The 25,398-nt window shown below is 57.4% G+C and overlaps 1 protein-coding gene across 3 annotated transcripts in view; it reads right to left on the bottom strand.

Annotated features, from left to right (window-relative positions):
• HPCAL1 (hippocalcin like 1) overlaps positions 1-25,398 on the bottom strand; it is a 79,224-nt gene that overhangs the window by 21,140 nt on the left and 32,686 nt on the right. The gene's annotated exons all lie outside the window — the stretch shown is intronic.

The raw sequence follows: 25,398 nt of genomic DNA, 5'->3' as shown, positions 1-25,398 counted from the left end.
CACGGAACTGCAGGGGGCCCAGACCAGCTGGACCGATCCTGAAGAGGAACAAGGGGGGACCCACCACTCTCCGTTTCAGAACTTAGTACCGAGCAGTAACGAGTAAGACAGGGTGATGCTGGCACAGGACAGACACACGGATCCGTGAAAGAGGTTTGAGAGGCAGAGGTAAACCCACACATCTACAGTCAACTGATTTCCAACAAGTGTGTCGAGTCCATCCAGGTGGAAAGCATACCTGCTTACCCAGTGGCGCTGGACACCGAGGCGGCCACATGCAAAGGAATGAAGTGGGGCCCTCCCCTCACACCACATGCAAAGATTAACTCAAAGTGGATCACCGATCTAAACGTATGAACTAAAACTATAAAGCTCGTAGAAGAAAATACGCGGATAAATCCTCATGATCTTGGATTTGGCAATGGATTCTTAGGTTAAGACACCAAAAGCCCAAACAACCAAAGAAAAGACAGATAAATTGGACTCATTGAAACTTAGAGCTTGTGCCCTGGCTGGTGTGGCTCAGCGGATGGAGTGCTGGCCTGTGAACCAAGGGGTCACTGGGGTTTTTCTTTCTCCTCCCTCTCTAAATATAGTAAATAAAAGTGATTGCTAAATTCAAGATTATGAAAACTGGGTGGAAATAATTAAGGATTTAGTTTGTTCCATGAACCAAGGGGGCCACCGGATGGTTCCCAGTTGGGGCACGTGCCTGGGTTGCGGGCCAGGGGTGTGAGAGGCAACCACACATTGATATTTCTCTTCCTCTCTCCCTCCCTTCCCCCCTCTCTAAAAATAAATAAAATCTTTAAAAAAGCAGTAAGACAAATAATAACCCAGTTGAAAAATGACCAGATGACTTAAATAGAAATGTCTCCAAAGATATACAAGGGGCCCATAAACACACGAAAAGATGCTCAGCACCATTAGCCATTAGAGAAATGAAAATCGAAACCACAATGAGACACCACTTCACACCCACTAAGATTTCCGGAACCAAAACGTCAGGCCAACACACGTGCTGGTGAGGATGGAGGGAAACCCAAGCCCTCCCTCGCTGCTGCTGGGCATGTGCATGGAGCAGTGACTCTGGCACACAATCTGGCAGTTCCGTGAACGATCAAACATACAGTCATCACGAACACCCAGGAGGAATGAAAACGTGTGCTCGAGTAAACTGTGGTACGCAATGTTCACAGCATCATTACTCATGATAACCAGAGGGTGGAGACGAGGCAAATGTCCGTCTGCAGACAGAAGAGCAAAATGCAGTCTGCTCGTACTGCGCGTGGAGAATGACTCGGCCACAAACAGAAGGGGAGGACTGGCCCGTGCTGCACCAAGCAGAGCCCTGGAAATGTGAAGTGAGGAGGCCACGCGCCCAAGGACAGCTGCTGTATGATTCCGTTACACAAAACGCCCAGAACAGGAAATTATTCCAGGGAGAAAACGCAGATACGCGGTTTCCTAGGGCCGGGGGATGGGGGTGGGGGACCGGGAAGCGGCAGTTCCAGGGCGCGGGCTCCCTGTGGGGACGACGGAACTTAGTGTGACTGCAGTGGCGGGTTCGCACCCGTGTGAGCACACTAACGAGCACTTCATTACGCTGAGCGAGTTGTGTGGTATGGACCCCAATGAAGTTGTTTTAGAAAAGGAATCTAAGCCCGTGCTCTTGAACTTCTCTATCCCAGGGGCCAGAAGGGCAAAGAGCAGGGTCACAGGTGCGGGGAGGCGAACCGCAGGGTTCCCCAGCACTGCCACCAGGGGCGTCCAGGCCTCTGCGCTCATCACCCCAGCTGCCCCTGAGGATCTGGCCACCTCAGGTCCAGGGGTGTGGCTTGGTGCAGGGACAATCCGAGGAGGTCACAGCCCAGGGGGGTTCCCTCAGGCGTGTGCTAGATGTCAGGGTGGGCTGTGGGCAGAAGGTCTCGGACCCATCTACACTCCCGGGGTGGGGGCAGTCCCTAGGTGGAACCCTCCGTCCCATCCATGAGGAGTTCCCGATGACATGTCAGCTCGGTTCCTGGGGCAGCCCAGGCAGCCACCCGGGGCACAGTGGTGGCCACCCAGGAGGTTCGGCTCTGGGGCTGTTTCTAGGGTCAGTTCCTCCTCTACTGGCCCAGGCCTGGAGGGACTCAGTGCTCACTGTCCTTGCTGCCAGCCCTTGGGAGAAGCAGCTGGAAAGGCACGTCCTCCCAGAGCTGGACACCCCCAGGCCAGGGACCCGCACAGACTGCGGGAACTGGAGTCTCTCCCACCCACTCACACTAGGGTGTGTGCACGCTCCAGAGACGATGGGTCATTTTACTATGTCCCGAAACCCAACTTCACTAGGAAGCAAAGCCCCTGAGGGAGGGAAGCAGAGTGGGGACCAGGTCAGAGATGGACGGGCTGAGGACCATGACTGTGTCTGCGTGGACTGTGGTTTCGGGGTGACTGACTCCACCTCGGCCCCCTGGAGCGAGGGCAGCAGCATGCGGCCGACGTTCTGCGCAGTGCCCGCCCTCTGCAGCGGCATTTTCTCCCACTGAGTTAGTGGGAGATCTGCAGATGTCGCCGGGTGCGGTCAGGTCTGGGAACAGCCCCAGAACACACCGTGGACACCAGGAAGAGCAGAGGAGCCCACCCTGACTGCCAGATTCGCCCACGGGGCCGGCTGGAAAGGATGGCCGACGTGACAGTGAGCTGACCCCTGAGCCCTATGTGGCCATGACCAGGGCCCAGAGCCGGCCCTCTGGTCACCTAGGGCACTGGGCACTGGCCGAGCACCTTCCCGACTCCCAGGAAGTGTGCGCGTCCACTCCCATGACCAGCATGTTGGAGCTCTTGTCGCACACGGAACGGACCTGCCCCCAACCACTCTGTCGGGCACATTTACTAAAGATGGCCCCACACACCCTAAGACCCAGCAATTCAACTCCTTGATCTATTCCCAACAGGAAGATAGACCATATCCACCAAAGATACAGACAAGAATGTGCACGAATTCACGGCTGGTGACAGTCCCCGAGGGGAACTGTCCCAATGTCCATCTGCCACGGATGGACAGATAAGACTGTAGTATGCCTCACCCCACGGAAGTCACAGAGCAACCAGAATGATCTCTGCAACATGCAGCCCAGACGGCTCTCCACACGCGTCATCGAGTGACGATGCGGCCAGACGCAAAAGGCTGCATGCTGCACGGTCCCATTTATAGGGAGAATGCAAACAGGCACCTCCAGTGGGCGGTGACAGAAGGGAGGCAATGACTCCCCGTCCTGGGGGGTAGTGACCAGACAGGGTTGTGGGAGGGGGGGCTCCTGGGTGCTGGTTACACCTGTTTGCTCATTCTGTGAAAACTCAACAAGCTGTATGCTTGTGATGTGTGCCCTTGAAGGCCCACAGGTTCAACATCAATTCAGAGATACACACAGACAGGGAGGTGCCCACCCTGAGCCTGCCCACCCTGGCCCCACCCAGGCCGAGGTGCTCACATGTTATTTTTAAGCACAACTGTGGAAGAACAGGGAGAACCATGCAGCACTACATCCGGACTCTGCTGGAATGCCGCCCGAAAATTAGCCACCTAAAAGCAGGCGTCCAAGGGCCTGGGGCATAAAGGCAGGTTCTCCTGCCTGAGCCATGCATTCTGCAGCCGACGGCTTATCCAGCTGCCTGTCTGTGATGATCGCATAAGTCATCTGAAAACAGAAATGAATTATTCACTCCACACAAATGAGCAGCCTCTGGGTTCCCACACCAGCCCCTGCTCCTCAAACACCCAGAGGCTCCATGCATCCAATGTGGCACTGCCAGCCAAGCAGACCCGGATCCTGCCGTCCCCCAGCACGCAGACAGCTCTCGCTGTGATCTGCCCACACCACTTTCCATCCTGCACTGTGAGCGACATCAGCAGTGTCAGACGGAAAATCACAGCCAGCCCTGCCAGCAGAGGCGGGGCTCTGGAGCAGAGTGCATGTACCCCAAAGGGGTCAGTTCCCAGAGCTGCCCTTCATCCATAGCTCCCCCCCACCCGTGCTCCTTCCAGGGTCTGAGTCGACTTCCAGGTCATGGACACAGCCTGGAGTTGGAGAATACAGATGTCCGGGCCCCACAGCATCTGGGGTGCCACCCAGGACTCTGCCCATCTGACAAGGGCCAGAGCAGAGGCCGCCAGGAGGAAGGGCTCAGGTCCCGAAGCACCCCCGTCAGGGTCTCAGGCTCTGGGGCTCCAGATGCTCCAGTGGATTTTCGATGACAAGAAGGAACACTTGCAAAGCGGCTTTCCAGCACGGCACTCAGCAGAGGCCACTCACGGCAGAGTCTGTGCAGGGCCCTTGTCTTGTCTCCATTTTTCCGTCTTCGATTCCAGGTGGCTCAGCTCATGTCCCGATCGGGAAGACAGGTTGGTGCGGTTTTCAGAGTGCCAAGCTCTGGCCAACCAATGGGCCACTTCCTGTGCCTGGAACCTCTGCCCCTTCCGATCCCGGCTTACCGCCCTCCTTCGGGACACCCCCAAGCTCCCGGCTCCTTACTTTTCCAGCAGGGCACTCGGCTGGGATTTGGGTTGGTGTCTGTGGCTCCAAAAGGGGAGGGGATCGCAGAGGGGATGGGGTCTCAACTAGAGCCCAGCTCACCATGGGGCACACAGCAGCAGGGTTGGTGAGGGGGGAACTGGTGAGCATGTGACTCGACATAAATCACGCTCTGTCCCTCTGTCCCTGTCCTTCCGTGAGGAGTCTTCCGTAAGAACAACACTTGCAGACTTCCAGCCCTGGCCTGCTCCTTTCTGGTCCGACTCAAGAAAGCAATGACCTTCCAGCCTGGTGCCCCTCTAGCCTTTTCTGTCCCCTTACAGTGGAAGTTGACAGCCACTCCCGCTGTCTGCCTTCAATGGGACATTTATTTAAAGGTGTGGACAAGCAGCAAGAAGGGGATTCCGGCCACAGGGCAAGCTTGCACGGCCAGACTGCCAGCAAGAAGGCAGCATGTGCGTGTGTGTGCGCACATACATGCAACCCGTGGTTATCACCTGGGGCGGTTTTGCCCCCCTGGGACTTCTGGCTACATTTTTGGCTATTACCACTGGGGTCCTCACCTGGCTTCTAATGAGCAAAGGCCAAGGATGCTGCAGACCATCCTGCAGGGCACTGGATACCCACCCACACAACACAGAATCAGGAAACGTCAGCAGTGCCCATGGGGGAGAGACTCTGACACGGACACTTGCCCTGTGTCACCTCTCCACTGGTGACACAGGCCATTACACAGGGAACGCTGGTGGAAGCACCCCCTAAGGGACCCAGGCAAACAAAGACGCCCCACATTTGACCCCATTTATTGGAGTGGTGGGCAGGTCTTTGAGCTAAAACTGAAGTCTCATTTATGCATTCTTTTCTCTTGTTCAAAGCACACTTAACTGGACTCTCAGTAGGTGCCAGCCCTGGGCGAGGTGTCTCGGGTGCCCCACAGACACAAACGACTCTGGCTTCCAGGGCGTTCACGTGGGTACCCTAGGAGCTGAGGGGGCAAAGCGGCCATGCTGGGGGAGGGCATGCAGGGTGCTTGGCAGGGAGCACCAAGGTGCCTGCACGCCCTGGAAAGGACCTGGGAAAGCTTCTTGGAGGAGGTGACGGCTAAACGAGACCAGAAGGATGAATAAGTGACCCAAGCAGAGAGAGAGAGAAGAAATCCAGACACGTAGCCTTGCCAGGGACTCCCCAAGAAGCTCCCACAGCCAGGCAAGCGCAGGCAATCCAGGGACATGCCACAAAGGGGAGGGGGCCACAGCGGTAAGCACCTCCAGCTCTCATGGGAGAGGCACCAGAGTGCATCAGAGTGGGAAAGGCTTTACCCAGGTCTGGCCCGCCTGGCTGGAAAAAGCCCGGGGGCTGATCACGCTAAAGACACGGAACTGCAAACCCTCACCCACCCCCACCCCGCCCGCGGCTCAGCTCCTGCGTCAACACTCTGCGATGCTCCCACATCCAGGGCTTTTCCGCAGACCTGCCCACAGCCTCTCGCCAGGCCCGGAGGGTAGGCGCCTGCTGTCTCCAGACCAGGCGCGTGCACTTCCTGAACGAGAGCTGATTTTTTTTACACTGCACATCTGCCGTGGTGGAGGGAAAAACCGCCCCAGAGCTGCACCACCAGCTCTTGGCAGCTCAGCGCTCTGGCGCTCGTACAGTTAGGGCTGTGCAGGGCTTTCCAGGGCGAGTACAAGTCCTGAACGCACCTCCCGGTGGACGCAGCCATGGAGGCCATCTGCCCTCGCCTTAGGAGGGCACCCCTAGCTCCCGGAAGCTTTGCACCAAGTACCCACAGCCGGGCCGCCCCTGGTTCCAGGTCCGTGGCTGATCTGCGCAAGCGTCCAATTATTTTTTTCTTAAGCCTGCACATTCATAAATGAATGAATCCTTACACCAAAGGGCAAAGCTTGCGTGCAACCTCTTCCATCTTATTTTCAGCCCATCCTTTTAACCTTCCAGAGCTCCTGGAACTTAATACCTGCCCAGCTTTTTTATACTCAGCGAATCAGATACACACTCCACAGCCCACAAAGCGGCGGATGAAAATGCCGTCATGGTCAGGGCCAACGATGCCGCACCTGTCGTGAGATGTCTGAGGCAACGGTCGCCAGCACTCAAGGCCTTCGGGGTCCGGTCGTCTGCCTGTCGTTTAGACCATCCAACTACAACTGCTCAGCTCCCGTTGCCAGAGGCCCCGCCCGCGTCCGGCTGAACTCCAAGGGCTGCGCGCAAGGCTCTCCTCCTGCAGCCCCGCCCACCCAGAAACAAGGTCCGTTCTGGTGCCCCGCCCCCCCGGGCCTGTGGCCCCCTTCAAAGTAAATCCCACGAATAACGCCTGGCTCACCTTCACGATTTTAGGAGAATCACACAGAAAGAGGGAGGCAGGGTTTTGAGGAAGTGACCGCGCTTTCAAGTCAGGTCTCTGCAATGACCCACCTCATTGGCTCAGGTGGACGGGCCTGCGCAGCAGAGACTGGACCTTGCGCCCAGTAGATAGAGGCGGACGGACTGGTCAGGTGGGGAGGACACTAGGGTGGTACCTGGTCCCGAGTTCCGGCTCTGCCCTGACACCCCCTGGAGGGTGCCTCAGGGTCACCCTCCAGGGACAGAGAAGACTGGACTGAATCATGTCCAAGTCCAAAACCTTCTGGGACTAGCCATTAAAAATGAAGTTTACAAACACTGTTTCAGTGACACAGGAAAATGGAATGATAGATAAGCAGCACGTGAAATGGACGCGCCATCAATGACAGCCCTTCTCTGTGTCTCTTTGACTCTCTGTACGTAAGTACCCGCTGGAAGAAACAGTCCCAGGTGTCGGTTGTGACTTCTCTGAATCAGACTCGGGGTTATACTCGCTTTCTTCTTGTCTGCACGTTTCCCCTTTCTGACAATGGGCACGTTGCACGTATAACCAGACCGGAAGTACTCTGAAGGACCTGCTCGTCCAGCCCAGGTGCGCCAGGTGGGGAAAGCAACCTCATCCCGCTGCCGCCGCGAACTGGACCAGGCGGGCCCTGCTCACCGCGCCTCACCACGGTGCCTTCTAGAAGGACCAAACGCTGCACAGCAGGGGAGTAGTTAAATAAATTACGGCGCATGCCCAGGAGTGAAGTACTGCCAAAGCCTGCAAATCAGGTCACCAAGGATGGCTTTAATAAAACGGAAAAATGTATTCAATAAGTTATTATATAAAACGGTTATCACACAGTCTAAAAAATACACTCTTACCATGGGGAACTTAAGATTCTGTGGCATTTAGGGGAGCAGGAAAGATAGGACAACTCGAGGTGGGGCTGGGAGGGTTTACCTCCTCAGACTTGCAGGCTTTCCAAAATCACTCTCCCTGTCTCCGCTGGAGGCCGCCAGGCCCCTCCCGCCTGGTCTGTCTGGGCCTTGCTCGCCAGCGGCAGTCCCCACGCCTTGCTCAAATATCACCTTCTTAGTGAAGTCTGCCACCACGAACTTACCTAGAATTGTGAGGTGCCCTCTCTAGCACCTCAACTCCCCAGTATCCTGCCCAGGCCCTTCCCCTGGCTCCTGTCCCCAATACTCGCTGTCAGTTGCTTTCCAATGTGTGTACTACGGTCCCCCACCACATGTGCGCCCCTAGAGGCAGGTTTGTTATTTTGTATTTTTCAGGCCTGTCTTCAGAGCCTAAAATGTGCACACAGCAGCCCCCCCCCCCAGTGTAATGTTTGTAATAAGAAAAACTTAGCGATGGCCAAGTATTTTAATGCCATTTTCTTCTCCATCTGGGTCAGGCACATTTCTCCTTAATGCTAAACCAGGGTATTTCCATATGCTTTGTCAGCATGAGGACCAGGGTCTTTTATTGTAAAGTTCTTTTAGTTGTAACTTACATACAATAAAAGTCATTCATTTACATAGACAGTTCAGCTGGACAACTGCATACCTACCTCACATTTTTGGCACAAGAATGGGATCTTTGAAAATTATATGTTAGTGAGTGGTTACAGTTCATGTGAAGTCTTCTCTCCAACCACTCTCCTGACTGTTTATATTAAGTGATCGTTGTTTTTTTTTTCCAGATACAAAAGAAGGGCAGAAAGGGAGCCCACACCTGCTGGGTGCCTAAGGCTCTGTCAGGGAGACTCTGGGAACTCTCAGAGGGGGGTCCTGTCCCCACCCTACATGTGAGCAAACCACAGTCTAGAAGTCCGCCAACTTGCCCAAGGTCACCCAGCTGCTAAAAGGAAGGTCTGGGGTGCCCTGACTGGTATGACTCAGTGGGTGGGGCACCATTCCACAGAGCGGAAAGTTGCCAGTTCGATTCCTGGTCAGGGCATGTGCCTGGGTTGCAGGTTCAAATTCCAGTCAGGATGCATATGAGAGACAACCAATCTCTTCTCTCACATATCCATGTTTCTCTCCCTCCCTTTCCCTCTAAAAAATGAAATAAAAAAATTAAAAGGAAGATCAGAAGCTTAAATTCAGGTCACTTCTGACTTTGGAATTCACATTCCCTCCGAAGAAGGATATAGGTCATGTAGTAGCGGTGAGTGATGATATAGTTGTTGGAATCAGCGTTCCTACTTCTGAGCCTGGTCGGACAGCTTTGCCTTGAGTTCCTAACCCACAGGAAACGGGAGTGGCTGTGACTTGCCTTCCCTCTGCCCACTGTGCTTTCTTTTTTCCTTCTTCACCCAGGTGACCCTCCTACAACTCTGGGCCTGGGAAGAGCCCCCAGCGCCCCCAGCCCCCCTGCAGAAGAGGCTCCTCGTCGCTCCAGCCCCGCCTGGTAAAAACCCACAAAGAACCAGAGCCGCCGAGTAATCACGTCTCTCGGAGCAGCACCTGTGCAGAGGCGGCCTGGGGTAGGGTGTGCACCCGAAGCTACCTCTTGTGCTGGGATTATGGGTAACAATTCTTCTGTCCCTTCACCTCCACGTCGTTGCTCTTAGATGACTTTCTAATTTTTCCTCCCAAAGACAGAGACTCCAGACTTCCCTGCCGACTCGGACCCCCCACCCTTCGGCGGTCAGCCCATGGAATTCTACTGTTACACGGACACTGCCTCTTCCTCCCGGTACCTCCGTCCTTCTGTCCAACACTTTCAGGGCATCTATTCCGTCAGGTGAATAAGGCCAGTGCAGTGCCCATCCCAGAGATGTCCTCCACCAGAGCAGGAGACATGCCATCAACAAGGTAACTGCAGACCCTGGTCCTGCCGGGGAGGACACCACCTCTGTGCCCTGGGGGGACACGTCTGCCGCCTCCCCTCTGCCCAGATCCTCCCACACCCAGCTCAGCCCCCACGCCCTCCCCAGACCCACGTAGCAGAAGCACTCTCTCCCTTTCTGCCCAGCCCCCTGCCCCAACGCCTGCTCCGGCCTCCACAGGACACTGCCACGTGCTTTGTTTTGAATGAAACACCCATGTCTGTCTCCCGGATCACTGCCAGAGGACGGGTGGTTCAAAGCCACACACGTCCCCACAACCTAGCACGGCCAGCAGGCAGCGGGTGCCTGGACTTGCTCCACCCAAACTGCAGCGCTGCCCCCGCCCCATGGCCAGCTACCGGAGGCAGGGCAGGGTCCTGTGAAGCCTGCCAGAACTGCCGGGACGTGGGGCGGGGGAGGCAGGTGCCAGCACAGCGATGATGGCACAGATCGGAGGAAACATGAGGGGCTGAGGAGCGGGTTGGGGTGCCACAGTCAGAGATTTTTTTTTTGCCCTGTATCTTGCCACTTTCTCATACAATGTTACATAACTCCTCTCATTAAAGTAAGTGTTTTAACAGCCCACCCTCCCTCAGGCTCTGGCGTTCTGCCCCACCGACCCGGAGGACATGGCCCAGCAGCTCAGGGCAAGATCCAGGTCACCCTGCAGGGAGGAGGGAGGACGTGGAGCTGCAGGGACAGGGCAGGGGAGCCAACCCAGCCAGGTGGCCCCAGCTCCTGCAGCGGTGGTCAGGGGACCGGGGGCCGGGGGACCTGCCCAGGCTGGACTTCCCTAAAGGCTCCAGTGCATTTCAAAGTCAGCGCAGCAGCAGCCCAGGTGAGGCGAGGGGGCGGGGGGGGGGCAGACTGGGTGTTATGAAGGTTCAGCGCAGGTAAGCTCCTGGGGACAAAGCAGAGAGGGGTCCCGAGTACTGGGGGGGCCTCCCGTGCATCGAGGTCACCACAAACCTGTGGGGTGATGCTGCTGGCCAGGCCAGGGTTCCCAGCTCGTCCTGGACACGTGTGGCTGGGAGGCCTTCCTGGTTCCAGAAGGCTGAGCCCCAAAGCTGGTGGGGGGCTTGAGTGAGAAGGGGGCTTCAGGTGCTGGGGTGTCCAGCTCTGGTCCCCAGTAGGGACCAGTAGGGGAAGGAGCCCACCCCAGGGTGGCTGAGCTGTATGTGGGACTCGGCCTGGAGCCGGGACGCAGGGGAACACTCAGGGGCCCCCAGCCCCGCTGGAACAAAGGAACCCTGTCCTTGGCTCTGAACCTGGGGGAAACCGGCGGCTCCAGGGCGCTGGCCTCTGACAGCATCTGTGCACTGCTCCCGCACCAATCTCCGGTTTCCAGAACGTTTCTGTCACTTGTCACTTCAGATCACTTTAAATTTTAATTTTTCTATTATCAAGTCAGATGAGAACCATACTTGAAGGCCTCTGCAGCCTCATGTCTTATTCATGCGGAGCGGCGGGGTGACCGGAGAAGCTGCGGGGGGCCCGCCTGGGGCTGCCCCTTCCCGGACGAGCCCCTCCTCCCGGGCCGGCCCACTGGCCCTTCCTCCCAGGGATCCTCGGTGCTCCGGCCTGCTGTCCTCACAGGCCTGGCAGGAGGCTGTCCCTCTGAGCTGCCCGAAGTCACACCTGCTCAACACCCTCTTCCCTGGGGGGTAAGGACAGCTCGGGGGACAGTGGTGACCCCCGAGGCCCAGCCATGGGGACCTCCTGGGCAGCGCAAGGTCCGGGAAGAGGCCTGGCCTCTTTGAGATGAAGAGGATGAGGGAGAGCCTGGCCTGGGAGACGAAGGCCGGGGCGTCCACCGCCGTGGGAGGACAGACGCGGTCTTGCCACAGCCCCTGATCTCCGCTGACCCCTCCCCACCAACACAGGATGCCTGGGCCAGCGCTGAGTCCAGTGGGGGGCCAGCGCCCGGGGCCACCAGCTGGGAGGCCACCCTGTCACCTGCCCCCAACCCAGTGAGCTACCTGGGGCTTCGAAGCCCAGGCGAAACTCTGCACTCAGAGGACAGAAAGAGCCCCCAAGTGACCGAGGGAGACAGAGGGCTAAGAAGAGCTCTTTGCAGAGGAGAGTCATAAACCGGGTCAGACAGGGGTGGGTATGGGCATCAGCCCTGCCTGGCTACCCGCTCCAGGGACCAACGGACATTCAGACTGGCTTTCCCTCCCAGCCCCCAGGCAGGCCAGACTGGCCACCCCACCCCCAGACTGCAGACAGCAGGGCCACACACACATCTGACCCACCCCACCGTCCCCTCACTGCTTGGCCACCCCGAGGCCCTGCTCTGCCTGCTGGTTGGCTCACAACTACGTCTCACAGGCAGGCAAAGGCAGCAGCCCCGCAACAAGTCCAGTCCAATTCGGTGACAGCCTCCAATGCTCCCCCCCACCCCGCTTACTGATGAGGATGCTGAGGCCCGTGGGGTGGAAGCCAGCCAGAGGCCAGCGGCAAGGTGGGAACTGGAACCCCAGTGCTCCTGAGACAGGGCTGCTGCCTGAGAGCCCTCGAGACCCTCAGGAACGGGGCACCACCGATGAAGGAGCATACCCTGGGATCGCTCAACATCAGAGGGGGTCCCACTGCACCTTTTTGGGTGGCCCTGCATCACACGCCTGGAAGGCTCCTGTGACCTGCCACAGACTAGTACTCGTGTCCCCTCATCGTCCAGGGCCTGATCTCAGTGTCCAGGAGTCACAGGGCAACCTGCCGAGGGCCACTGGCACCTGCCCTGCTGCCGAGAGCCTCTCTGGCCTGTGCAGAAATCACTGCTCTGCAGAGCGGCAGTCCAGCCCGACACACGAGGCCCACAGATGTGGGAGAGTCACAGAGCGGGCCAGACCGGACCCAGCCCAGTGCCCTGCCGCCCTCCCTGGTTCCGTGGATGCGCTGTGAGCACACGTGTGCTCCAGCCCCCGCCCCGCCCCACCCCGCTCAAGGATGGCTGGGAGCGAGGAAACAGAGCCAGAAGTGCCTCTGTGATGGGAGAGCAGCCTGTTGTAGGAGGAAAAGTCCAGGAGTGAACATAGAAGGTGGCCCCAGGTTGCTGAGCCGTCCCGCTGGGGCCCCACCAATGGCAGCATCTGGACTCCCCTTGGGCAGAAGGCAGGACACAGCCCTGGGTGCCCGTACCCCAGGGCCCAGCCCAGTGGCTCCCCAAAGGGAAGTGGAGACAAGGCTGTGTGTAGCAGGGGAAAGTTGTCTCCTCCACCATGTTAAGAAGCACATTTCAAGAAGTGAAAAGACTTCAGGGACACCCTGGAGGTAGCTTAACGAGGCTGAGCCTTTTTCTTTTCCAAAATCCCAACCTGAACGTCTTAAAGGGCAACCACCTGTATCTGGTGGAGTCTGGGCTCCCGTTAGTCCACGTTCTGCTCTTCCCGGCGCATCCAAACACAACACACACGCTGTTTGCCGACTGGGGAAGCGGAGACCGTGTCCAACAAAGCCAGCTGGCTCCACCGCCGCCTCCTCCGAGAAGGCCTCAGGACCCGCACCCAGGGTTCCTGCTACACCAGCTGCCATCCCAGCGCTGTCAGAGCGCCGAGGAGCACCTATCGTTCTGCCTGTGAGCCTGGGGTGGGGTGGGTCCCCCAGCTCTTGAACTTGCTCCTGGCTCCACACAGGCGCTTACTGAGCTTGTCGAATGGAGGGAACAATGAGGCAACCAGGAGGCGCTCACATCTGTAACTGCTCATTAAATAACTGCACACAAAAGCATGCGTTAGCCACGAGCTGCCTGACTCTTCCATGGGCCCGATCCTCCTTCCTTACGCAGCCGCAGGGTCACCCCCACAGAGCCACATGCCTAGCACGGGGTGGGAGACAAAAGCAAGGGCCCAGCTGCAGGTCGGGTCTCCTGCAGCAGCGTCACCCCGCCCGTAAGATCACCCCAGGGCAGGAGTCCAGCTGACTTCCTCCCTTGGAGACCCAGCAGGTGGGTAAGAAGGGAAAGGCCTCGCTGGGGCAGGGAGCCGGCAGAGGCTGAGGGCTGTCCTTCTGCGTAGACTCTCTCCTGGGCAGGTCCTCAGAACTCACTTCTTTCTGGAAGCAGCGGGGGTAGGAGGCACGTCCAGGTTTGAACCTGCGTCCTGCCTCGCTGTGCTGGGAGGGGGAGTGTGGCCCCCACACCTCTGCAGCAGCAGACGGCTCCCTGTTCACACCCCGGCCAGCTCCACACCGTGCCAAAGGACGCACGGGGTCAGTGCTACAGCCGCTGGGCCCCAGCCCCCTGCCTCTGCCATGCAACTGCTATGGGCTCAGAAGGCAGGAAGGCAGTACCCTGCAGGGCTAAGAAGGACAACCCGTGACCCCAGGGGCTCTCTCTGGGCTGAGGAAACCCACAGAGAACTCCCCAAGGGGCGGACGCAAGAGCAGCTGGCCACCAGGGCTGCCGAGGTCAGAAAGAAGCGTGAGCCCCGAGGAAACAACCAAGCCCTGTGGGCGAGATGGGCCCTGGGGACCAGGCCCAGGGGGAAGGTGACTTTCTGAGGCTGAGTGAGTCGGCTCCCTCATCCTGGCCCTGAGGAGCTGGAGGGAAGGACCCTCGGTGGCAGCTGTCACCCCGTGGTGACATCCTCGGGGTAAGTGTGCTGAGCAGGTGTGCAGGGCAGGTCCTTCCTGCCCTGAGCGTCAGATGGGTGGCAGGCAGTGCCAGTCCAGGCCCTGCAGGAGGCGCTCTCCAGGCCCTGGGCTTCATCCAGGCAGGAGCCGCTCAGCAGATGTGCTCTGGGGATGAGCCGGTCAGTAGACCTTGCTCTGCCATCTCCCCCCTCAGGACAGACACTGGCTAAGAAAACAAAGCCAGCTCGGCGATGACTTCCAACAGATACAATCAAATTATCTATTTCTGAATTGTGCGAGTACTGAAACGCTGTAATTCGATTCCTGAAATGTCATTTGGAGCCACGGTGCAGGCGGTGGAAATGCTCAGTAAACACATCATCATTCAGACCCGAACCCGCCCACTGACCTTGAACCCCGTGCCTGGTGCTGTGCTGCAGGCCAGTTCCAGAGGACACCGAGGCTGGGCAGGGCCCGAGGAGGGTGGTCGGGGTCGGGGGCGTGGCTGCACAGACCAGACCCAGTAAACGTTGACAAGGCCTCAGGAGGGTACTACTAGAAAAGCACTGAGGACGCACGGAGCTTGGGGGACCAGCGCTCCCTGTGTCCAGACAGAGGCTCTCAGGGAGGCCATGGCTGTCACCAAAGCACACTGACCAGTTGATTAAATGCCAGGCCTGTGCTGAGCGCTGGGGACAGAGGTGAGAGGGACCCACCCTGTCCTCAGGGGCCTCCAGTCTAGTGAATCTCCTCCTGAGGGCAGATGCACATGCATGACACACATGTGCACACACAAACATATGCATGCTCACGCACTGGCATCCATGCACACACATGTGCACCCAGACACCCGTGTGCGCACATCCAAGTGCGCTCACACAGTTCGAGGGCAAGCAGGGCACGGACCACAGGAGGCAGTGCAGGGGTGCAGGGAGAGCAGCAGAGGGCCACGCCGCTGCCCTGCACTCCCACAGCGGCAGAAAGGGGATCCTGTCCTGCCCGCACAGATAAGCGTCTGGGACGGCTCCGTCCCCGCTCACGCTGCCAACTGGCAGAGCGTTACAAGAGAACATTGTGAAGGCCTCGGCCTCCTTCCATCCCCGAGGCTCACCTTTCTTTCCTGAAGGAGCGGAGGCTCATCTAAATAAGGAAACAGAGGGGCGAGCAGAAACGTGCCCCGTTGTCCCCCCACCGGAGGCCGGGTCCCGCACACTCCCAGATGTCTCTCCGAAGATGCAAACCCCTGAGAACCCCGGTCTGACCATTCTGGGGGCAGGACCCAGACGCATTCGAGTGCTGCCTGTTGTCACACTAGACTCCCGCAGGTGCTGTCCCCACCTGATGGGCCGAAGCACCCGCCTATCCACCTGCCACGGCTCCTCCCCTGCCTGGGGCCTCCCAGTCTGCAGCTGCCCCCGCCCTCCCAGACCAGGGCTGGAGCACCAACGGCTGAGCCTGCTCCCCTCCACAACAGCATACAGCAAGTACTCAATAGAGACTCGCTGGTCGAGCAACCCAAAGTCAATGGCAGGAGAGTCAAGCTGCACCAGCCCCAAGGCTCTGATCTACCTACTGGCTGTGTGACCTTGAGCACAGTAGGTAACCTCTCTGAGCCTCAGTTTCCTCCTCACAAAGGACAGGTGATGAGCCCAGTTCACAGGGTTATTGCGCGGCTCCAATGAGCTAATGACAGCATTTGGCAAGAGCTGGAGAGAAAGGCCAATGTTATCATTAAAAGGTAACAGCCACCGAGAGAGAAGCACTAGCTGCCGCTGTGATGGAACAGCAGTTACACCACGGACGGCGCTTCACACGCAACCATTAAGCAGGGTGGGCAGGGCTGCGGAGATCAGTCCAGGGTGACTGGGGACAATCCATCATCTCAGGTCCCCAAACAGGACCGGTTTCACAACACCAACACGGCCCCAACAGCCCGGGCCGGTCACCATCCTTAGTTGGGAGCGCTCCCTTCCAGTCGCTGGAAGGCAGTTAGTCAGGGTGATGTTCAAGTTTCTGAGAAGCAACAGTGCCCTGGGGTGGCCTTGCACAGGTGCTCCAGGGCTGTCCCACTGCCCTGAGTGTCGCAGGGACAGAGTTCCCAGCCGGTGCGAAGGAGGGCCCACATCTGGCCCCGGGTTCCCACATGGCCCTGCACCCCACACATCAGGGCAGTGGGGAGACCTCCTGGGATGGGCAGTGCACTCAAGGCAGCTCAAGGGTGTGAAGAAGGACAGGAAGGGAGGAGGGAAGAGGAGAGGATCTCAAGGAACCTTCTGGAACATACACAGGACTGGGCCCTTGTATTAGGATGGCTGGGTCCCCAGCACAGGGGATGTTTTCCAAAGGAGAGTCTGGTAAGAGTCCGTGTCACGTCTGGTTTTGCTTTCCACATTCCAGTCTCTCATGGCCGACCACTCAGGAACTCTGTGCGGGACGTCTCTCATGAACGGGTGGTCGGGCCACCTCCCAGCATCCTGGGGACCAGAGTCTCCTTTGAGGCTTCATGTGCCCAGAACCCTGTTCTCGCCCAGCACCTCAGACCCCCCTTCCAGGGACCCCTCCCCATCCCCTCACCCCATGGGGTTGGGGTGTCGGGTCCCCCTCCAGCGATGCTTCCCCAACCCCAATCGGTGAACATCAGGCCAAGAATGAAATGGACCGAAACAGATGAAGGGTGAATAACCACACTGCTCAGTCCCCAGGTCACACGAGATGATGCGGAAGGGGGCAAAAAGCAAGTTCAGGGTCCCCCAAGCTGCAGGAAGATGGCAGAGTCACCCTCCTTCTCTGAGAAGGGGTGCCCTGTGTGTGTGAACACATCCATAAACACAGAAATCACATTGTCCCCTACCGCTGGGGCCTGGTGCTGTGCTCATGGCTCACTCATGGTGGAGGAGCTGGCCTGATCGCTGCCCGAAAGGCAGCCAGTGACTGCCTCGGGGTCCCAGGAGGAGGGGAGGTGAGGGCTGGGCTTGTGTGGGCTTGGAGGGCGGGCCTGCAGGGCGCGTTCATGGTTTGGGGATGTGGCTTCCTTCTGTCTTCGGCCCAAGGCTCCAGCTGGGGGGCTCCCCCGGGGAGAGGCCCAGAGAGATGGGCCCCACCGGCATGGCCCAGGGGCTCCCCCGGTGCCCAGGACAGGAGGAAGGTCCCCTGTGCCAACTCTGGCCTGGCTGCTTCCAGGGAGGCCATGAGGACAGGCAGGAGCCAGACATCTGGGAACACAGGCGTCTCTTTCGGCCTGGCCGCTGCCTGCAGTAGCCTTGCCTGCAGGGACTGTGAAGGAAAGCAGGTGCGGGGAACCCAGGGGCCAGGCAGTCCCGGGGACTCCCGCGGCAGTCACGGGGACACCCAGATTGCCCTGGAGGTCCGACTCTACCCTGAGGCTGCCGGGAACCCCTCACTGGCCAGCCTGCAGCTCCGCCACTGCGGGGGCCCTATCCCAGGCACCCGGGGTTTCTGAAGGCAGCAGGAGAAGGCTATTCTAACGGTTACTGCTGACTTGTTCCTGCATTTCTCCTCTTACTTTCTATTAAAGAGATTGGGCTTGACCCCCGATACGCTGGCAACCTGACCCGCCATTGGTCCTCCCTGTATAAAGGGGACCCAAGTCACTGCAATCAAGGGGCCAGAAACTAAAGCCACACTTCTTCCTTCCAGTGAGTCCTGTGGCCCAGGAGAAAGGCCCCTCCACCCGGTCTGCACACAGCAGGCCATGGAGTGGTGTCCCACATTTGAACTGGGAAAGGAAGAGGGTTTGAGGAAGATGACGGGCAGTCAAGGGCACAGCTAGCTCTTCCGAGGAGCAGGAGTCCCAGGGGAGCGGACCAGGGAGGGCCGGCGGCGCCTCCCCTTCCTACCGAGCACACAGCACGCATCTGCCTGCAGAGCCTGCTGTTGCCTCACGGCAGGAAAACAGTCTTGCTCTTGTTACTGATGGGACGGGACTGTGTGCGGGACAATAATGTGACTTTCGGGTTTTCTTCTCTACGGCAGGTGGGGAAACAGCAAAAGCAAATGACACTGTTCTGCAAACAGCTCGTGGGGAGAGCAGGTCGTGATGTCTGCAAGAGCACCCCGGTTCCGTGCAAGCGCCGTGGAGAGCGAGCTGATAGAGACACAGGCAGCCGTTCCGCTCTCTCCAGTGCAGGCCCTGGAGGAGGGCACCCCGGGGTGAATCTGTCCACAAGGAGTCCCACGTACCTGCTGCCCCCGCCCCCGCCCCCACTGGGGCCAGCATCTGAGCCTCAGAGGGTCTCACAGCACACCACTCGCACTGTGACAGAAGAAGGGGTGGGAACACTGCAAAACCTAAGGAAAGCGAAAGGAGGAAAAGCAACAAAACCTAAGACAGTATAATGCAGCCCTGGTCTGTGAGTTCGGCCTTGTGGTGGCTGTCCCTGCCAGGTGCTCTGTCCCGTCCCCTCTCCCCAGCCACCTGGCCGCCTGTGTGCCCCGCGCACCTGCTCCATCCCACTGGGCCACCCTCGGAGCGCCGTCCCTGATGGACAGCACCGGTTCTCAGAGGAGCAGGAGGCACTGTCGAGAGCATCACTGTTTCCAACAGCTTTACAGACAAGGACACAGGTCCCCAGTCTGCGGGGCGGGGGCAGTAAAGGGGTGGCCCCTGAGCGTGGTGGGACCGGAGGGGCCGAGACCCCAGGGGAGGCACTTGAAGGTGAGGGTTCTTCAGGGCACCCACCCCTGGCTTCGTGCCACCAATGCGGGGGTGCTGGCCTGGCCCCGGGGTGGCGGGGCTCCCAAGTGTGAACTTGCTCTAGAGCCAGGCAGACCGGGGGCCCCGGACGACCTTTATGACTTGGACCAGTCACTCAGCCTCTCTGAGTGGCTGCTGCACAAGGACGACAGTGTGTGACAGCCCTCCCCGTCCCCACTGTCCCGGAGCACCCCTCCTGCCTTAAGCTGACCCTCAGCCTGCCCTTGGAGACCCCGTTCAAAGCCACCCCACGAATCCCACATACGAGAAGGGCCTCCCACCGTGCACTTCCGAGCTGTGTGTCCTTAGGCAAGTTCCCTGACCTTGCAGGGCATCAACGTATGTGTGGAAGAGAGAGAGTAAAACCCGCCCCACAGGGTCGCTGCTAGAGTCAGAAGAGCGAGTGAGTGAATAAACCAGCCAATAGGAAAACAGAAGGGCCTGGCAGAGCGGGCAGTCAGAGGTTAGCAGTTCCTGCTCTGCGCCTGTCACCAGCTGGCAGCAGGGGTGGGGGGGGCACGCTGATGGCCAGTGCACACCCGTGTGAGCACAATGTGCACTCACAGCACCTATCACAGGTTTGGTGCAGGATAAACGCTTAGTCATGGCTGGCGGAGGGGGCGGTGGTGGGGAGGGGGACACGTGGAGTAGAAAGCTGACTCCCACCAGCCCGAGGGCCCAACGCCAAACTGATGTCCCAAGGAGAGAAAAGGGCCGGCCATGCGGGCGACTCCGAGGCACTGGCCCCGACGGGCTCCTGCTCTCCCCTGCCCCTCCCCGTCTGTGCCTCGCTGTCTCCCTCTCTCCGCGTCTCTGTCCCCACCTGGTCTCGGGCTGTCTCTTCGGGGCCCTGCCTGTGTCCCCTTCTCTCCATTTCCCTCCCTCCCCTCTCTGAGGCCTCCTCTGTGCCTCTGTCCCCCACACTCGGACAGCAGGGCAGGACCTCGGGCTGTGGACCAGACTTCGTACGACTGTCTCCAGGCTGGTTCTCTTGCCAAAAAGCCCAAATATCAATACCATCCTGCTCCGTGCAGTTGCTGAGGTCAGTCACTGACTCATGACTGACGTGCCCCGGGAAGGGAATGCAGCCTCCGAGACGGATCCCAAGGCCCCAGCAGAGCTGGCATCTCCCAATAGGTGCCCCACGGAGCGTGCTCTGAGACCCCCACACAGAGCAGAGGAAAACCTTCCGCTGCCATTGTTCTCCATAAAGAAAAACTGGTGCATCTATGCAGAGGACTTCACCCTGCTGAAGTCTTCGCAACACTAGCTTCTCAATCCCTTTGAGCCCAGGGCAGTGAGCAGCGACAGATGAAGGGAGAGGGGCTGAGCCATTTGGGGCGTCACCACACCCACTAACAAAGTCACGGCCAGTCTCCAGGGAAAGCCGTTGTGATAAACACCCATTACTGCTGCTCGACTCCCTGTCAGCATCGGTTACTTGTGTGGCTACTCTGGCAAACGCGTGTATATCCTTCAAGGCCTGATTCAAAGGTTCTCTCTCTGTCACTGCCACCCACGCCGGGAAGGCCCCGCCCACTGTTCCCTGGGCCCTGGAGAGGCTGGGGCACGTGCTCACTTTGCTCCCAACCCACTGGTCTGTGAGTTCCAGGGCACAAGGACACTGTCATCCTTATCTTTGTCTACCCCGAGCCTCCCACAGCACCTGGTACGTGGAGGGGGCTCAGTGGGCCCCTCAGTTGGAGGCCAGGTGACCACAGTTCGTGAAGAAAGATGGCACCCCCAGTTCTCAGGGGGCTGCATACTTAGGACCAGATGCTTGTAAAAACCCTGAGGTGCTTGTACGGTAAGCCCCCATCCATAGTCCCTGCATGGAGCCTGTGCAGAATCCGAAAGAAGCCAACAGGAGCTCTGAGCAGTCAGGACTCCTGCCCCTGCCTTGACGGTGGGTAGGGGTAAACAGAAAGAACATGAGACACGCAGCCGGGAGACCTGGCTTCGAGTCCCAGCGCCTGGGCCTCCAGCTGTGCAGTGAGCCCTGGAACCTCAGCTGACTCCTCGGTACCAGGACACGATGCCTCCAAAGGAACTTGGCGAGTGAATTGGGAAGGCAGCGGGCCCGGGGCCCTGCCTTAACCTAGCGAGGTCTGCCCAAGTTCAAGCCTAGAATTTCCGGGAAGAGATCGGAGGTTCTGTTCAAGTGAGTGGTGAAGTGGCCACTTACAGTTAAGGGTAGAACAAAGGCGCTGGGAAGCTCCCAAGAGGCCTTCAACTGCCTGGCAGGTAGGGGCACTCAGAAAACACTTGTGGAATGAGGAGGGAGTGGCGAGCGCACGGCTGCAGGGCTGGACAGGAAGGCTTGTGAGCGGCCGCGTCAGGGAGAGCCAGCCCAGGAACAACTGAGCAACAGGGTTGCGCAATGTTGGGACGTGCTGATGCTGGGGTAGTGAGCGCCCCGTCATGGGAGGAATGCAAGCCCAGAGCAGAGGAGAGATCTTGTCACAAAACTACAGTACAAAGGACCTGAGCATTGTGTGGGGGCACTCAGAATAAAAACTTTTACAGAGTCCCTTTTCCACCTGGGTTTCAGCAGTCACGTCTAGACCAGGAGTTGGCAGACTTCTATAAAGGGCCAGAGAGGGAATATTCTGGGCTTGGTGGGCCACATGGTCTCTGTCCCCACTCCTCCACTCTGCCTGCCAAAGACAATGGCGTACAGGATGAACAAAGCATGGCTATTCCAATAAAACTTTATTTGCAAAACAAGCAAGGGGCCGGGTGCGGCCCCTGGGCCCCTGGTTCTAGACGGTGGTCTGGTCAGGTGATGCTGAAGGCAGTTACCAGCGTGGCTTCACCATCCGCCAAATGTCTAGCGGGTGATGACGAACCCACGTCTCTGCCTTCAGACCCAATTTAGAACATCCCAGACACCCATCCTCCCATTTTTTAAAACTCTCACCCTTCATTTTCCTATTCCTGCTACACTTGTATGTTTGAAACTTTCTATAATAGAAAATTAAAAAACAGAAATGTCCCGAGAAGAGGGACCGATCTGGAGAGCTGAGCATCTCTACCCTGGCTTCCCTGACCCCCACGAGCCAGAGCACTCGGAACCAGCGTCCGTCCGGGCCTGAGGGCCCTCGCACACCCCCGAGGGGACCAGACGCAACAAAGAGAAGAATAATGACAATGGGGGAAGGTTCAGAGGACTGTCTTTGCTTCTGAGAGAACAGTTTTCTTTACCACTTTTGCTATGAAAAGGTCCCTTCTATTATAAAAGAATACTAATAGTAGATGAGAATGTCTTACCATCTTACTGGGCAAAGTATAAAATTTGCAATCCTATATTCATCCTAATTTTTAAAAAAATTTTAATCAGGTCACAGAATCCTGACATCTAGGAGGCACTGCCCCCCCCCTTGGGTCCTAGAAAGTGACACTCCCTCGGGCTGCCCCAATCTCCCACGTAAAGCAGAAGCGTGACACCCCCAGGGCCTCCTGCCAGCTGAGGTGACCACAGCCTCAAGAGACCGTGGAGAAGGTGAGCATGTGCCAGGGACCTCTTCGCCATGGGACCCGCCTGACCCCGAAGTCCTACCCCTCACAGGACTTGGTTGGTCCTCAAACACACCTTGGAAACCAGCAGGGCAGAAATATGCCCCAGCTGGCAGATGAGGACACTGAGGTGCAGAAAGGCAAAGTGACCTTTCTAAGGTCCCCCAGCAAATTCAACAGCAAGGCAGAGAGAACCGCTGCCCAGGGCGGTGCCCGCTGCCCAGGGCAGGGGCTACCTCTGCACTCAGCCAACCACCTTCTCTGCAGAACGAGCGCCGGCCGTTCTCAGAAAGAGTCTTCCTTTTCAGCGACCGGTTCAAACCAAGTAGCACCGTACAATCGCAATCCCAGTTCTGTAACCGGGTCAGAATGTGTGTGTGTTTTTAACGCACCCGAGGGTGTTTATTGGTTTGAGAAAGACAGGAAGAGAGACAGAAAGAGAAACATTGATGTGACACCAACTGGAGATTGAACCTGCAACTCTGGATGTGCCCTGACTGGGAATCGAACCTGTAACCTTTTGGTGTACCAGACAACACTCCGACCAACCAAGCCACACCTGCCGGGGCCAGCATGTTTTTTTTTTTAATGTCAAGAATGGCCTGCGCCTCGGAAGAGATGACTCGCTGGTCAGAAGCCTGGAAGATTCTTTCCACTCTGCTACAGAGAGTGTAGAAGGCCAGGCAGTCCCCACTCTGGGCTGGAAGCCTGGGCAGAGCTGGGGGCACAGGCCCAGGCTCTGTCCCCACACCCTTGGGGAGGCCAGAGGTGGGTGCTCCGGGCTCTCCTGACCCCTGGGCGATGAGACCACTCCAGGACGTCCCCGGAGAGCTACGGAGGAAGGGACAGGCCTGGGTCTTGCCCCAGCATGCACGCCCCATGCCAATGGCACCACTGATGGAGGATGAAGTCAATTACACGAATCCACTGGGATATCAGCCCATTAAGATAGAGAAGGAGATTCGAGACTGCAGTGGAAAAGTTTTAGCGACATGTGCATGGGGATCGAGGTGTGTTCTACATCCTCAGAAGGGGTTTAAAATAGCAGCTTTATGGAGCTATAACCCACGTACCACACGGAGTCCAGCCCCAAAGTGCAGGACGTAACAGCTGCAGAGGGCTGTGTGGCCATCACCGCGACCTACCCGAGAATGTCTTCATCTCCCCCAAGAGAAGCCCCGAACCCTGTTAGCAGTCACTCCCCCCAAGCCCCCCAGCCCTGGCTCCAGCCCCAGACACCCAGAGTCTACTTCTGTCTCTGCAGATCTGCCGTTCTGGGCGTTTCATACAAACGCAATCCCACAACATGTGTTCTTCGGTGACTCACTCTGTTCACTCGTTGGTTTTTAAGCTGCATCCACGTTGTAGCGTGTGCCAGTGCTTCATTCCGTTTTATTGCCAGATATTCCGTGGATGTACTACTTTTCTAATGGACATTTGGGTTATTTCTACATGTATGTGCACGGTTTCGTGTGTCCACAGGTTTCGTTTCTGTTGGGTGTATCAGACGGGAACTCTGTTTAACTCTCTGTTTCTATATTGGTCTTACACTGTACAACCCTGCTGAACTCATTTATAAGCTCTCTCGTTTTTTTCAGTGGATTCTTTAGAATTTTCTATACACAGAATCATCTTATCTGCTAAGAGTTCACTTCTTATGTGCCACTCTAGATGTCTTTTATTTCTTTTTCTTGCCTGATCGCTGGGGCTACCACCTCCAGGACAATGCTGGACAGAAGTGGCAACGGTGGACACCCTTGTCTCATTCCTGATGTTAGAGAGAAAGCTTTCAGTCTTTCACTGCTAAGTATTGTGTCAGCTGCTGTATGTTTAAGTTTGAAGACTTCAGCTTGGAATTGATAACATGATGAGATCTCTCCAAGTAGTTTAGAGACGGAAAGCACACAAAACGTTCTGTATATAAAAAGGAATGCAGACAGAAAACACACACACACACACACACACACACAGATGAAGCCTCCTCAAGGGCCTGCCCTGAACTGCCCCTGGACCATGGGACACACTGGGCGCCCTCAAGACCTGCCAAGCTGTCAGGGAGGGCAGCTCTCTGAGCTCGCCGAGACTCTGGTGTGCTTTTCATCAAACCGACGTACACCGTTGTACTTGCGTAATTACATCACGCAGTTACATGGCACCTAAACCACTGGGACAGAGGTTAGAAAGGAATTGTTTCTATGAAGCAAGAGTTAAATGCTTGGGGACGACCACTGGTAAGTTAGGCACCGGGGCACAGACAGAGTAACTGCACGATATTAGGGACGTGGGGAAACCAGCACGTTTGAGACACCCAGTTCCTGCTCAGTGATGGGAACAGAGACCGAGACTCGCAGAACACGCGTTAAAGGGCGACGCAAGAAAGATGGTGTGGACACCGCCCGGCGGACCCGACACCGCCCGGGCGGCCCGCGCTCCAAGCAAGGCCTCGGCCCTAGGTCAGCAGACGGGGGAATGAATGCATGTTTTATGTTCACGTGAAATGTTCTATACAAAAATAAAATGCTCGGGACTGTCTTGTTTTTATGATCCTCTCTATTTCTTTTCTTTTTTAAATTTCATTTTTAATTTTATAGTTGTTCAAGTACAGTTGTCTGCACTGCCCCCCCACCTCAGCCCCCTGATCCTCTCTTTAATACCCTTTGCCCGTGGTGCACCTCTCTGCCAGGGCCGAGGGTGCCGGATGGGGGCTTTTCCTGGACACACACAGAACAGCGGTCACCTGGCAGGTACGACATGATGCCATCTTCTCTTATCTCCTTTTACCATTTGGTATTTCAAGAAGTTCTAATGCGGAGGTACCATTTTTATAGTAGAGAAGATGCGCAATAAAATTCCTTTTTAAGATTCGGATTCCATTTCTTCTTGCTGACAACAGGAAGAAGCT

The sequence above is a fragment of the Artibeus jamaicensis genome, unplaced genomic scaffold, assembly GCF_021234435.1.
Source record: "Artibeus jamaicensis isolate MK-2021 breed Jamaican fruit bat unplaced genomic scaffold, CSHL_Jam_final contig_465, whole genome shotgun sequence".
Lineage (NCBI taxonomy): Eukaryota > Metazoa > Chordata > Mammalia > Chiroptera > Phyllostomidae > Artibeus > Artibeus jamaicensis.
Note: the sequence above shows the minus strand (reverse complement) of the source record. Positions and strands in the feature narration are given on the sequence as shown.